The sequence below is a fragment of the Gallinula chloropus genome (assembly GCF_964237585.1).
Source record: "Gallinula chloropus genome assembly, chromosome: 11".
In the NCBI taxonomy this organism is placed as follows: Eukaryota; Metazoa; Chordata; class Aves; order Gruiformes; family Rallidae; genus Gallinula; species Gallinula chloropus.
Genome location: NC_140096.1, coordinates 11,199,567 through 11,213,862, shown reverse-complemented (window position 1 = coordinate 11,213,862; position 14,296 = coordinate 11,199,567). Strand labels below are relative to the sequence as shown.

At 39.9% G+C, this 14,296-nt stretch overlaps 1 protein-coding gene across 1 annotated transcript in view; it reads right to left on the bottom strand.

The window, feature by feature from the left end:
• LOC311195834 (connector enhancer of kinase suppressor of ras 2-like) overlaps nucleotides 1–14,296 on the bottom strand; it is a gene marked incomplete at its 5' end in the record, with an annotated part of 188,889 nt that overhangs the window by 123,177 nt on the left and 51,416 nt on the right. The window lies entirely within an intron of this gene.

Genomic DNA, 14,296 nt, shown 5'->3' with positions numbered 1-14,296 from the left:
GCCCATTGCTGCCCTCCACAGACACGCTTGGGCACCAGCATCCAGTAAGCACTGCTTGGGCTCTTGTCCAGCCTAAAGGGATCTTCCCAGGCTTGGTCTGTCATTTGGAGAGCTCCCTTCTCCTCAGTCTCTCCCAACCCCATCCTCCAGCTACATTCCACACACCAGCCAACATCACTGGCCCAATAGTTCTGGCAATTCTCCTAACTCTTATCACAAGACTCTCATTATCTCCTCCCTATATATCTTAAACTCCATTTACCGCCAGCTTCCCTTTCCAGTTGTCACATTTTCTCCCTTCACACTGTCCCAATCCTGCATTTTCCATGAGGGATTCAGGCATCTTCCTCTCCTCTGTTCCAGCAGAGAAGCTGGAGGGAGCTGGAAGCTTCTGACCTCAGTTCCTCTCCTGAGAACACATCAGACATTCACTTGAAACAGATCTTAGTCACAAATGCCTTCTGTAAAATGGACACAATACTGAAAAAATTATTTAAAGAATAAGTCTGCTGTATGCTCCAAAAAATTGAACACCATTTTTATTATCCCTTCCAAAGCCTTGTCCTAGGCATAAGGACAAACATCACAGCCACTTCACTCAGAGTATGTCTGAGACAAAGCATCCTCGCAGATTCTCTCTCACAGGCAAACCCAAAGGGGTTACTACATCATCACCATAGATTTACTTCTTTTTTCTTATCATGGCCAAAGCAACGGGCTTTCCCATGACCTCAGCGTCTATAGCTGCAAGCTCTTTTCAGCAGCATTTTTCCAAGATATCTCTATTATCAAGACAAAAGCCACACTGAAATTATTAATATTTCAAGAGTTCGGAGGATCTGAGAAGGTTTTGTAAGGGGATGTGTCAGGCAATATTAATAACAAATGAACAAACTGCTGCACTTATAAAATTTGATTTAATGATATGCTGTCACCTTTAAATTGACATTCTGATATATGAATTAAACGACTTAATACAGTTCTGCCTTTATTACCTATGACCGAATAATAGGAAGTGAAGACTGTTTCCTCACCACTGACAGGAGGTGTTGAGCTGTGGGATTATCATGGAAGTAATAAGAAGCATTTTCATAAAGTTTGCTGGAATTAGACCTGACCATAAAGATGTTTCTGGAAGGAAAGTGTCACACTCAAAGAACGTATCACATTTTCCTGACACGAGAGCACGCTTCTTGCTGTCACATTTCACAACAATCTTAACCTCAAGATATGTTACTGATAAATTTCCCATAAAAAGTGATAACAGAAGCCTCTTTATAAGCTCCCTGTGCTAATGAAAATTTAAGTCTTTCCTTAGCCTCATTAATTTTCTCCTTGATACAGATATAACAGCCTCGAGTCATCTGCAAAGCAGCGTGGCTGAAGGACGACCTGGAAGTGCCAGCAAGCCTCTAAAAGCCAGCACACTCCTATGTAGCTCCCATTTACTTATGATAAGCTTCCACATTCCAGTGTGCTTAAGAGGAGAACACTTGGATGCTGCATCTCCCACATGATGTTTAGTTTCAAAGAGGAATGCTTTGGCCAAATACAAGGGAAGCGCTTCTCTCGTTGCCTGTGCTGGACTCCTGTAGCACTCTGCTTCACTGTATTGAGACAGAGTTTGATGAGAAGCTCTTCTGGCAGTAGTGCAGGTAACAACTCAGAGTGGTACCTTTGTACATCCTGCTCCTCGTACTTTGTACGACTCTGTATGGCTGTGTAGTAAATCAGGTCAGAAACCGCTCTGTGTTAACTTCGCTCCTTTTTATTACCGGCTATTTTTAACTGGCACAACTGACGTAGAATACACCAGTGGAGGAAGGAGCAGATGCTTAAGCTGGCACTACTACCAACATACACACTGTTCAAGCTACACCATAAGAAAGCCACATTTGGTAATTTACTTCGTTTTCTCATGCATTTGCTGAGATGGCCAAAGGATCACCATCCCAGCCATTGCTCCAGACATATAAAAAACCCTGTTGACATGTCTAAAAACACTAAGAATTAGCTAAGAAGCCAATATGAATTGACAAGGCAAGACAGACATTCAGATTTTGAAGAAATTTTTAGATACTGCTTGGATTTATAGTCAAGCCAAAATATAGAACCAGCATAACTAAATCTTCAAATGTCTTTTCCCACTCATGAAGGAGCACACATCTCTGTATGTATCAGAACAACTCTGGTGAGGACTGAACATCACTAGGATCAGTAGCAACAGAGAAATAACCTCTACTCTGCAAACACAAGTGGTAGTATTGCTGAGAAGCACAGAATTGATGTCATCAGGTTCTGTATGCCTCTTTTTCGCAATAATTGCCAAAGGTTGCCCTCTCATCTCCCCAGATGGGAGGGCAGTGGTGTCAGTGATTCAGGGACCCTGCTCCAGTTCCCTATTTCCAAGATATTTCTGCAGTAACCATTAACCCACTCCCAGAGATGAGGGGGAAGAAACCACCACATAAAGCCAGAAGAGACAAACCAAGCAAAAAGCCACCACAAAAATGAACCATTCACAGGTGGAAAGAAAAATATTAGAACATCATTTCCTTCACTAGAGCCAAAGCACATAGAGGTGAGCTCTTCAGATCCCTGTTGTCTCAGTTTTAGAAATTCTAGTAAGGAAGAAACAGCATTAACCATGTTCTCATGTGCAAGCACTGATCTTAAAACCAAGAGTACTAGAACAAATAAGTGAAAGCTCCTTTCTCCAGCTTCTGAGGATTTATCCACCTTGCACTCCCCACAGGACAGTCTTGATCACAGGTTGACCTTCTAAAATCTGGTTTGATATCACACAAAACCTAACAAGTTCTTGTAGAGGTAATTTAGAGATAGGTCCCACTCGTCCCCATCTTGAATGCAAAGAAAAAATACCAAAGAGACAGAGAGAACAAGTCTATTGAGCTGATCAATAGAGAGAAAAAGTAACTGGTCAGACAATATTGTTATAATCGTAAGGCAGGCATTTAAAGTCAGGTGAAATGAATCCTGCCCTAAAAGTATCTCTGATGAGCTTGCAGTAGGACTCTACACTAAATATAGTTCATAATCACATTTAAATACATCCAGGCATAATGTCACAGTTGCTTAGAATGGTGTTTTTCCTGCCAAAAGAACACATAAAGAAATTGAAGTTTTCCAAGGCAAATATATTATCAGCAAAACATTGTCAACAAAGTAGACTTAAGACAGGATAGCCAGAATCCTGAGACCACCTGCTTAGAGAACTGAGGGGAGGAAAGAGAACTGACACAGAAGAATCAAAATGTGCTACAGATGTTTCAGTGCCAAAAACCATCTCATTCTTGTTTCAACTTCACTAACATTTTACTATAAATCCTAAACGTGACACGAACAGCCCGATCCAGAGCAGGCATATGTAGTGAACAGCCTAAAATGAACATTTCCACTCTCAACACAATTTCTTCAGCAATTATGAGTCTGTGACCTAATTCAGAAGTGATACTGAATTAAACAGTAAAGAACCTGCTTTCAGAGTGCTACAAGTTAAGAAAAGCCTAGGATTTGATTTTTTTTCAGGGATATTCAGTTGCTTTTTGGTAGCACCTCCTGGTCAACTACTTGGCACAAGCTTTGGATCTGGGCTTCCACCGACATCTCTCTCTCTCTCATTCCTTCAAGGATCATAGAATCATAGAATGGTCTGGGTTGGAAGGGACCCCAAGGATCATAGAGCTCCACCCCCCCTGCCACAGGCAGGGACATGAACCTCCAGGCCCTGATCTACACAAGGCTGCCTAGGGCCCCATCCAACCTGGCCTTGAACACCTCCAGGGACGGGGAATCTACTACTTCTCTGGGCAGCCTGTCCCAGCACCTCACCACTCTTTCTGTAAAAAACTTCCCCCTAATATCTAATCTAAACCTTCCCTCCTTTAGCTTTAGTCCATTTCCCCTTGTCCTGCCATTATCTGCTCTTTTAAAAAGTTGAATCCCCTCCTGCTTATAAGTTCTCTTCAGGGACTGGGAGGCTGCAATGAGGTCCCCCCGCAGCCTTCTCTTCTCCAGGCTGAACAAGCCCAGTTCCCTCAGCCTCTCTTTGTAGGGCAGGTGCTCCAGCCCTCTAATTTTCCTTGTGGCCCTCCTCTGAACCCTCTCCAAAAGTTCCACATCCTTCTTGTATTGGGGGCCCCAGCTCTGGACACAGTACTCCAGATGGGGCCTCACAAGGGCAGAGTAGAGAGGGACAATCACCTCCCTGTCCCTGCTGCCACCCCTCTCCTGATGGAGCCCAGGATGCACAGAGGATGTAACACACAGCACCACAGCTCTTGTTTACACCATCCTGCTGACTCTACAAATCAGGATGATCTTAAATTAGGTTCTTTACTTAAGCAGTTTGGAGGAATTAACCTTAGCAATCAGTGATTAGCTCAGTTAAAGTCAGGGAATTATCAGGAATTGTTGATTAATTCCCAGGAGGAAAGGAACTTCTGCAATTAAGAATATTCTTATTGATACAAACTGTGTGAAACTAGCAGAACTAGAGAAAGGAGAAGAAGCTACAAGAGAAATGAAAATGAAAAATCCTATTGAGGAAAGAAGCTTTCCTCTTTCCTTACATTCACCCATTTTTATTCCACATATTTATGTTACATCACGATGCTGAAGTTGTTATAGTTGATGCTGAGCAGAAACAGAGCTACAGTTTTTATTTGCTCCCGTTTTCATGCAGTATCAGATTAAGATAGATTAAGTCTCTGGCTTCAACTACATGATGAAAAATATTACTACATCTGAAATCACTATTATTTTTTGTTTTAATTCTAAATGTTTTGCTATTTGATCTGGCCACAGCTTATCCAAGATTAAAGACTTCTACGAAGTGACATGAAACTGGCAAGAATTTTATCATATCTAAAGAAATATAAGCCAAAAGTCTGTGAATAAAATATGATTACAGCTCAATGTATAAAAAACCTTTAATCCACCCAGCAAAGCAATGAAGTTATTGGTAATTCAGTACAAGAAAGTAAAATAAGTGATTACAAAACATTTCCAACCCATAGGATACAACTTGCTCCTGCGTTTGAGATATTACTTTTTAATATGCTTAAAATGATTAAATCTTCTACGTGCCAGCATGTAAAAAAAGGAACATAGGGCAGGATTAGTCCCTAAAATTTAAAATCTTTTTGACAAAGAAGCTCCAAACTCTAAGTATGGCAGAGTTCCCACCTGGGTCTGAACACAGAGCCCACTACCGCAGAGGATCTCACAGGAGAACTAAAACAGTTCTCGGACCACTCCTGGCTATTTTTATTGTTCTTAAATAAACAGTTAAAGCTGTTTTCACAAGGCACAAGACAAGGAGTAAGAGATACACAATAGTAATGCACCAGTAATAAGAGCTGTCCATAAAACCTCTAAATAGAGCTGCTGGTAAAAAGGTAAATGTATTAACTTCACTAACAACACAGACCCAGCTGCCCAGAGCGCTGCACTGTATTAGCTGAGCGGGATAAATTAATTCTTCAATGTCAGCAAAAGCAGCACAATATGAAATAAGGTTTCTGGGGACATTCCTCATGGCTTCTCAGGGAGCAGGCTGCTGCACTGCTCTAGCAACCGTTCCCAGTGAAGTCTCAAAAGAGAAAAGTCTCTTTTGACTGACTCTGGTTTATTGTTCATATCTGCCAGAAAACTACACATGGAAAGACATTAGAGGTCAGTCAGCTCCTTAAGTCATATTTAGGATGTGTTTGTTCCTGTCACTTGCTTTGCTTTCCTACTGCACCTTTACCACAGTCACAGGCATGAGGCTGTGACAGACAGACATGCTTCAGACATTTTCTGGTCTAAATAACATGAGTAGGAACAACTTATGCAAAGAGTAGCACAAAACAATAAGTTACAAGGAAAAGTGAGTATACAAATAGATTAATGAACTACATGTTAATGAGGGTGGTGGATCATCGGCACAGGTTGCGCAGACAGGTGGTGGAGGCCCCATCCCTGGACATTTTCAAGGTCAGGCTTGATGGGGCTCTGAGCGACCTGATCTAGTGAAGATATCCTTGCTTACCGCAAGGGGGTTGGACTATACGGCCTTTAAAGGTCCCTTCCAACCTAACACATTGTATGATCCTGTGTTTCTAAAATAAACTTGCTGTGATAGGAAAAAAAACCAGGAAAGTAATCATATAATATAAAAAGAATAGAAGAGTGAACTAGATGCAAGTCATTTATGAAACGTTATCTCTAAATCATTAGGAGATTGGCTTTCCTAAATCATCATTTATCTGAACTTCTAGAAATAACATGAAGAAGACAACCTCAGTTCTAGGGATATTCCTAACTGTCAGTGAAAAAGCACCATGCAACCTGTCACTGCTGTTGGTTATTCTTGCAACATCCTGAGGTAAATTAGCAGGTAAATTGGTCCCCTCCAATCTCTCAGCAAATAAGGAAAAAGCTTCTGGACCCAAGAGGTTGTCTCTTCCCTACTATTATATTTTAGCAAAATAATAAAAAAACCCCACTTATTTTCAGGTTATAAAACTTAAATTCTAAAGGAAACATAACAGAGGAGTTTATCCCACAAATAATGAAGTGCTTACACATAATATAGGGTTACAGGAAAGGTGTTGGAGGCTTAGGAAAGTGCTGGATGAGCAGGGATCATTGGAGGAGTTTGTTACACAACCAGCCCACAGCATAGTCAATCAAAAGAGCAGGCAAAGAGCAAATGTAACTCGGTTGGTAATTCTACAGACAGCAGCAAAATTTCAGGCTGCTTCATCAGTGAGAGGATTTAGCAAAGAGCATGTTACAGTTCCTGCTCTGCTCTCTGGAAATGGAAGCCCAGGACACCTGTCTTAAGAGGATTGGACAGGTAAGGGGCAGCATTTCCAGCTCTGCTTTTGCCAGAAGCATGGATGTATTTTCATGGCATAAGGGGATTTGATTAGTACTTTTAGTGACTGTCGGGCTGTACTGGCTTGCTTTTCCAGGTTGTGCACAGCTTTGGCTCAATGAATCTAAGAAAAAACAAACCACCCTGCTCCCCAAACCCCCATGACCAGCAGAAACCATTCCTACCAACTGAACCATAAGTCCAAAAAGTAAAACAACTACATGAAAAGAATTCTGGAAGTGGATTCAGTTGTGTGAAATTATTTCAGGCTGCAATATTCACATTGCACTATTTTAGAAAAAAAACCCCACATTTTTGATTTTTATCTTTTAAAAATGAAGTGCTAAGTGCATTATTCCCCTGAAGCAAGCATAAACTATGGATAATGTTTATGTAATTTGAAAAAGTGTGTCATTATTTTAGGTATTGTACATTTAAGGTACTACATGATTCTCACTTTTAAATGCCTTTAAGATACCTACTTTTGATAAGACCTCTCTCATCATGTCCCTCCCTAGTTCCTGGTCTCTGCAATTAAGAATTTAGAGAGTTGTTTAAAGAAACCAGAAGAAGGTGTTGGTTTGATCTCATTCACAGTCGTTGTTTTAAGATTCAATTTGGATTTTTGATTTACAATCCTTTTGTCAGATATACCACATTTGAGAATTTAACTGGTTAAGTAACTTGGTAATGTCCACTGAGAGTGCTATTCACAGTGCTGCTTTTCCATGAAAATATATAAATGAACTTGGAATGAACTTCAATACACATCTAACAATGCTGTTTGCTCACTATGACCAATTTGCAAGTCCTAACTTAAATCAGGTACCTGCAAACATGCAAAGAGTGATTTATAAAAATGGAATGTCCTTGACTGACTATAATAAATTTCAGGGACAGGATGAAAAATTAGTATTTCCTCTAGAGGGCTTCAGGGTCTATATTATTTCACAAGTCATCCAAGTTATATTGCTCCAAGTGACTGTACTACTAAGGGTCAGAAAGGCTCACTACTACTCTGATTGTTCCTGCTTTGGGGAAAAATACAAGTCCCAATTAGTTAAATGCAAAGATAACATTGTGATGATCCTATTCATAGCTCAAATTTCACATCTTGATGCCACTATAAGAAATGAGAAGGGGACTGATTATTTTTACTAGAAACATTGAAGTTAATCAATTTTCACTTTATGTTTTCTTGGACTATTGTTCCCTATGGGGAACCATTCCAGATTATTTTAATACTTTGTTAATATTAAGAATGTTAAAAGGCATTCTAAATCAACACATACATGAAACCCATATGCTAAATAAATTAAATCTAAATCTGTATTGTGATAATCTTACTAACCAAGTTCCTGACTCAAAGAATATATACATTAATAAAAAAGTTTGAGAACTTCAAATTTGATCACCTAACTGTCTCAATGTTTCCAGGTCTGCCACCAGAAATTTTAGCCCTGATCAGCCAGGATACTGGTTTTGTGCTATATTCTTTGTTTCTCTTTTCATTTGCAGAACATCTACCTTACTATTTAGACACTATGTTATTCCCTACCTCTTAGCAGCTCTTACTTTTCAAGTGCCTGTGTCAGCTATACTTCCAAAGATGAAGTATTTCTTATCTTTTCAGATATAAAAATGTCACTGAAGTTGCAGTTCCATCATGGGCTTAAGCCAATTTCAGTCCATGCTGCTGCCAAGAGGCAACATCCTCCCCTCATCGTTTTATATTGGCATTAGTAATTTTATGGCAGTGCAGGCTGTTTCAGCAAGCTGAAGGTGAAGCATACAGAAGGTGAAGGGAAGCTCAACCTTTTCTGTCAACAGTCTGTGAAACAACTTAGGTTTGAAAATTCAGCAGCTAAAACAGTCATTTCTGCTCTTTCCCTCTCGCCGCTTGCTGCTACCTCCAAATGTCTTTGTGGCTACATGTTGAGCTGAAATGGGGAAATGATCCATCTGAACAATAGCCCAGGAAAAAAAATGAGAGGAGAAAGGTTATTGCTTGGCAGGTGAATAATCTCCAATCCAGTTTACAATACAGGCACAGAAACCAGAGCAAGCATTCCCAGGAGACATGGCAAGGAGGAGTTGCAGGGGCACTGGAAGCACAGGGGTAGGAGCAAGGGGACAGAGAAACAACCATTTAAAGCAGCACTTTCTGATTGTCTACATCCATATAAGAAGAGCATGAAAAGGAAAGATTTTTCTATGACAGAGGGAGGAAAAGGAAAGATTCAGTACAACTTACTAGAGCAAAATTTTAAATACATTACACAGAGCACAACAAATGAGTCCTTCTCCAACAGACATGATTTGGTTTAGTTCCAAGTGTCTCTGATGGGGCAGTTGGTCCTTTTTATATAAATACAGTGAACAAAAGAAGGAAAGCAAAGACAACGCCAAAGAAGCTGTAAGATGGGAGGCAGCTGATTTCATTATGTTGCATTAGGAATTAAGAAATCATCAGTAAAATCCTTGACAACTACAGGAAATCTGAAGTTGTATCTTATGTTTAACTTCATAACTGAAACAGCAGTTAGACTGTATAACTCACCAAATCAAGCACATTTTCTTTTAAAACAGAAATCTAATAATTAGACTTATCTCCAGTTTGATGTTTGTCAGGTAATTGCAGTGTGTGGAAGTCATAGAATGAATCATAGAATTCCCACTGAAAGATCCCCTTTACAGAAAAAAAACGTTACTGGGTCCATGGCTGTGTGAAAAATATATTTTTAATGAATTCTGGCCTGATCTCTGAGGTTCCTGTTCTTGGTACCATTCATTATTTTATATAGGGAGCACTACAGTGATGATTTGTGTGAGTGTGGCCTCGATCCAACAAAGAACTTAAGTGCCTTGCCTCGCTTCCCTGTCCATTGCTAAAACCTCCAATTGATTTGCACAGGGATATTCACATGATTCAACTCAAACTTAAGTGCATCGCTGGAGCAGAGCCAGAGCACAATGAACATTACTAGACTGAGTCCATAATGGCCAAAGTTTTGGAGATGGTCCCACTCCATTTCACAGATCAAAATTCACATGTCTGTGGGAGGACATCACACAGAGAATTTACACCTCACTTCAAGCTTCCCCCATTTCGCAAAAATCCTCTACAAGAACTAACATCTCCAATGATACTGGCACACGTGTGCTAATTTCCTCCATACAAATGCATTTTTGTAACACATTTACCTTCTTGCACCACTCTTGATGTCTCTTCCTCTCTAGGACAGGCAGTGAAAAGACTTAAAACCAACTTGCAATGGAACTATATCCCTTTTAACACTAGTAGGTTTTTGGTTCCAGAAAAGGAAATAACCACTAAACAAAAAAAGCTCATTCTGTCTCATTGTCTACATGTTGTCTTCCTCTGTCATAACCCCTTTTACTTGAAGAAGCTTTTTATAAAACCCTTTAATATTGTACACAAATACCAGTTTAGTCAAGGATATACTATATAACCTTTTAGGGACTCAAAGCCATGCCTTTTCATTTGACTGAGGGGAAAAAAAGAAAAAATCCGGAGTCAGTGAGCATGAGAACACTGGGGAAAAGCAAGGTGAAGATACTGATCATCAGAAGATGAAAAGAATTCCACCAGAACCACAACTGATGGGCTGAGTCAGTTCTGAAGGAGTACAGGCAGCGAGGAACCAAGAATTGGAAGTGGTCAGTGTTGCATTTTCCAGTTCTCTTCCAAGGAAGATGTGAGAAGCAGAGCTGAAAAAGTATTATTTCTATTTTCCCTGGACAAGTCTCTTTGCAAGGTCAGGTTAGTAGGCACATTGTAGCTGAAGTGAAACCAGCAATTTTCCTCTATGTATGGAAGAACAACAGGTCACAACAAAGTTTCTTTCTCAAGGACTGAACTAAAAAAATCCTTGGAGACCAGAATGATAACTGATGGTACTTAAATTAATGTTCTCTGAATCAATTTTATTATTAGCACATTCAGACTTTCAAAAAGCAGGTGCTCAGCTATAGCCAACCTCTTCTTTTAGAGCCAGCAGGACACCATTTTTTGAGTATCAATGGTTTTTGCCACCAAACAGCCACGTAAACAGCATTAGAGGCTTTGGGAATGTGAAGTTCTAGCACAAAACCATCACTGATGAAAACACACACACACACAAAACCAATCTTGTAACTTCAGTCTTAGAGCACCAGTAAGTGTTATCACCTCAAGGTCACCACTGTTTTGTGTGTAAGCTGAGACAGAGAGTCCACTGAGCTATACACTGATATTTTAGATGAGGATTGAACATGCCATATGGACATTGCTATGGCAAAAATATGATCCATGTCTGGTAGCCTGTGACACATAGGTGTGTAAATCATAACAATGTCTAATCAAACCTTAAATTCTGTTGGCATGATCTTGTCAGGAATCTCTATAGCACTGACTTTATTGAAGACAAAGGGTAAAATAACTCTTGGCTGAAAACAACTTGTAACGAGTTTATTTTGCATATCGGGAAATTTCATGTTTCTTTCTGGAACAGGTTGTTATATCTTGCTACTACAAACTTGGCAGTTGTGCCATACTTTGGATATACTGTGAACACATTTTGATTTGACTCTGGCAGGCTCCCAGTTAAGCTGAATTACAATGAATGCCAACACATTACAGTCTCAGTAAACACAAGTCACAGTTTCTTAGGCAAACGGCCATATGCCATGTTCTCATAGTAGACATTTTTAACCCAAAGAGCTGAATTTAGCCATTGCTTAGGAAGGGAAAAAGTCAGCAGGACTCCTCCTGTACTTAAAGCTGAGTTTGTCTCCGTGTCGGAGAAGGATCTATGTGAAACTGCTCTTTACAGTGATACCAACAAGGGAAAGGTAATTCCAAGGACTAGAAACAGTGGTGACAGCAGGAAGCTGCAGCTCCTGTTCTTTCTATTTTTCTCTGTGTTCACTTGGGTTGTGGGAGTGAATATCAGCTTCTGTGATCATGTACATATTTCAAAGCTACTCCAAGCCACCCATTGCTGCTGCATGGAGACATCTAAGCATGCCAGTTTAAGGAGGGTTTGAGTAAGATCCCTTTGAGAATATAGGGATTTATTTTAGAGATAATCTTATAATTTTAGTTAAAAATGCATGAAGATGAACCAAGCTGGCTAGGGGCATTGCCAGAATTCAGACCTCAGTTAAGGATATATTCTATGAAAATAGAATGACATGGAATTTCAGCCACCTAAATATGTAGCTCCACAAGCTTCTTAGAAAACTATTTCTGTTCCAAGTCTAATATTGATCAAAATATTCCCAATACTTCATCATTTCAAGACAAGACTCACTCCAAGCACAGTGAACAGATAGTTCTTTTGTTAATTTTTTGAAATACACCAGAAATGACAACTCCTGAAGCCTGTCCAACACACAAAACACAATGGGAAAGCTCAAACTCACCTAAAGGAGGAAAAAAATAACCCAGCTTCTAGACCGGAAGACACTTTCACACTTACGATTACCTTCCTGGGGAAAAAGGTGGTGGTGCTGGTCTCCAGCTCTCACCTGCACATTCCAAGCCCCTCTTGCATCGCTAAGCTGTGCGGTGAGTGGTAAGAGCTCACCAGCATGAGTGAGAACAAGAATTTTAACCCTGTTACAAAGCTGCACATTGCCAGGATAAGGACAGAACTGCCGCTATCCGTGGTGGCGCAGTGTGAGGTCAGCTTCAGCTGACGGGGAACCTGTACCACTGATGCACAGATGTTAAGTTTTCAACCTGCTTTCCAGAGATGCTCCAAGATTAGTGCTGTCAACTTACATCTGTGCTCCTTGAGGACTTGTATAAACCTAAAATCTGAATTATTACTATACATATCATTATATGTATTCTTAATAATGCCCTATCTTTATACAGTACTTTTTTTCTTAGGAAAGCTCAGAGTTCATTATAATTACCTATTTCCCAGGTAGAAAACTGAACCAGAGAGTTACAAAGCCATTTTCATTTTCAAGAGCAGTGGGAGAACTAGGAATAGGCCCCATGTCTTTTCACAGTTTTCATGCATGGGCTTAATTAGCTGGGAAAATTAGAATCTTCCCTGGCCAGAAGTGAGAGGGAGCACACACACTACCTAGGCATTCACTGAAACCTTCACGGCCTTCTAGAGAAGAAAGGAAAGTTCAACACATACACTTTCCCCTCCCCCTTTTTTTAATAGTTAAATATTTGCAATAAGCACCATTCAAGCCACATTTTCCTCCAACACGTTTTAGTTCACAAGTGTTCATAATCAAAATAAATGCAACCAAGTATTGCAAATGAAACATGGAAAATTACATCCACTTGGTCTACCACATCTTTATCACATTCTTCATGCCAAAAAATTCAAATGACTATGTATTATGTATTCACACATTCTGTCGCTTGCTCTTTAACTCTACTTGTTTTCCCACACATCTCTTGTTCATTTTGCAAATGCTCTCTTAACATTCTTGTCTTTTTTTCTTTAGGTCCTCTCTGCTTCCATTTCTTCATCTCAGTACCTCTGGTTTTAGATTAACCTTCTCCTGTTTATTCCATTTGCATCCTGCAATGTCAGCTCCAACTCCTATTTCCTAACCTGCAATTTCTGGTACCATTTGTACTAATGTGCAGCTGAGTGGCTGCTGAGAGCACAGTAATGATGCACACGTATTACAATTTGCAGCCAATCCGTTTTTGCAGTCCACTTTATTCCCTTCTAAACAATTTTAATTCTCCTCTGTAAATACATGGCATTCACATTTTTCTAACCACAAATAGCATGCCAATACTATGTCAAAATTCATTCCCTTCAAAAGCTTTATTAACAAGTTCATAAAACAAAAATATTTTCTATTTCTCCTAAATTTAGTCGTGCCCTAGCATAAAAATTTTCTCAGCCCTTGGTTTTTAATTATATTAGTCCAGAATGTTCTCATAATCCTCCTACAACCATTTCTCTTACTGCAGCAAACCTGCAGGACTCCGTACCTCTGTGTGGTTTAAATCTCTGATCACTGGATAGGTCAATACAAGAGTCAGCTTCCAACTGCAGCAAAAAAAAAAAAATCTTTGAGAAATTTCAGGAGAAACCACAACTATGACCTCTCAAAAAGGTATGAAGCTTTTCACCATTGTTTCCATAACTGAAAAGCAAAATGGTCTGCAACATGAGCAAACTAGTTGCTACCTCACTTCAGTAAGCAGAGCAAGTATAAGCTGCTTCTTCAGCTATAGTGCCTCCTTAACCATGCACCTTGATGAGAGAGAGCTCATTTTCAAACAGCTACACTCAACCCTAGTGCAAAGCAAGTTCAGTCTTTTCAGAAGTACAAGCAAGAACATGACGGTTGATGAGCAAGGTCACTGTAGTGTGTTTAAGAGCATCAGACCTCAGCTGAAAAGCTCTTCATTCCATG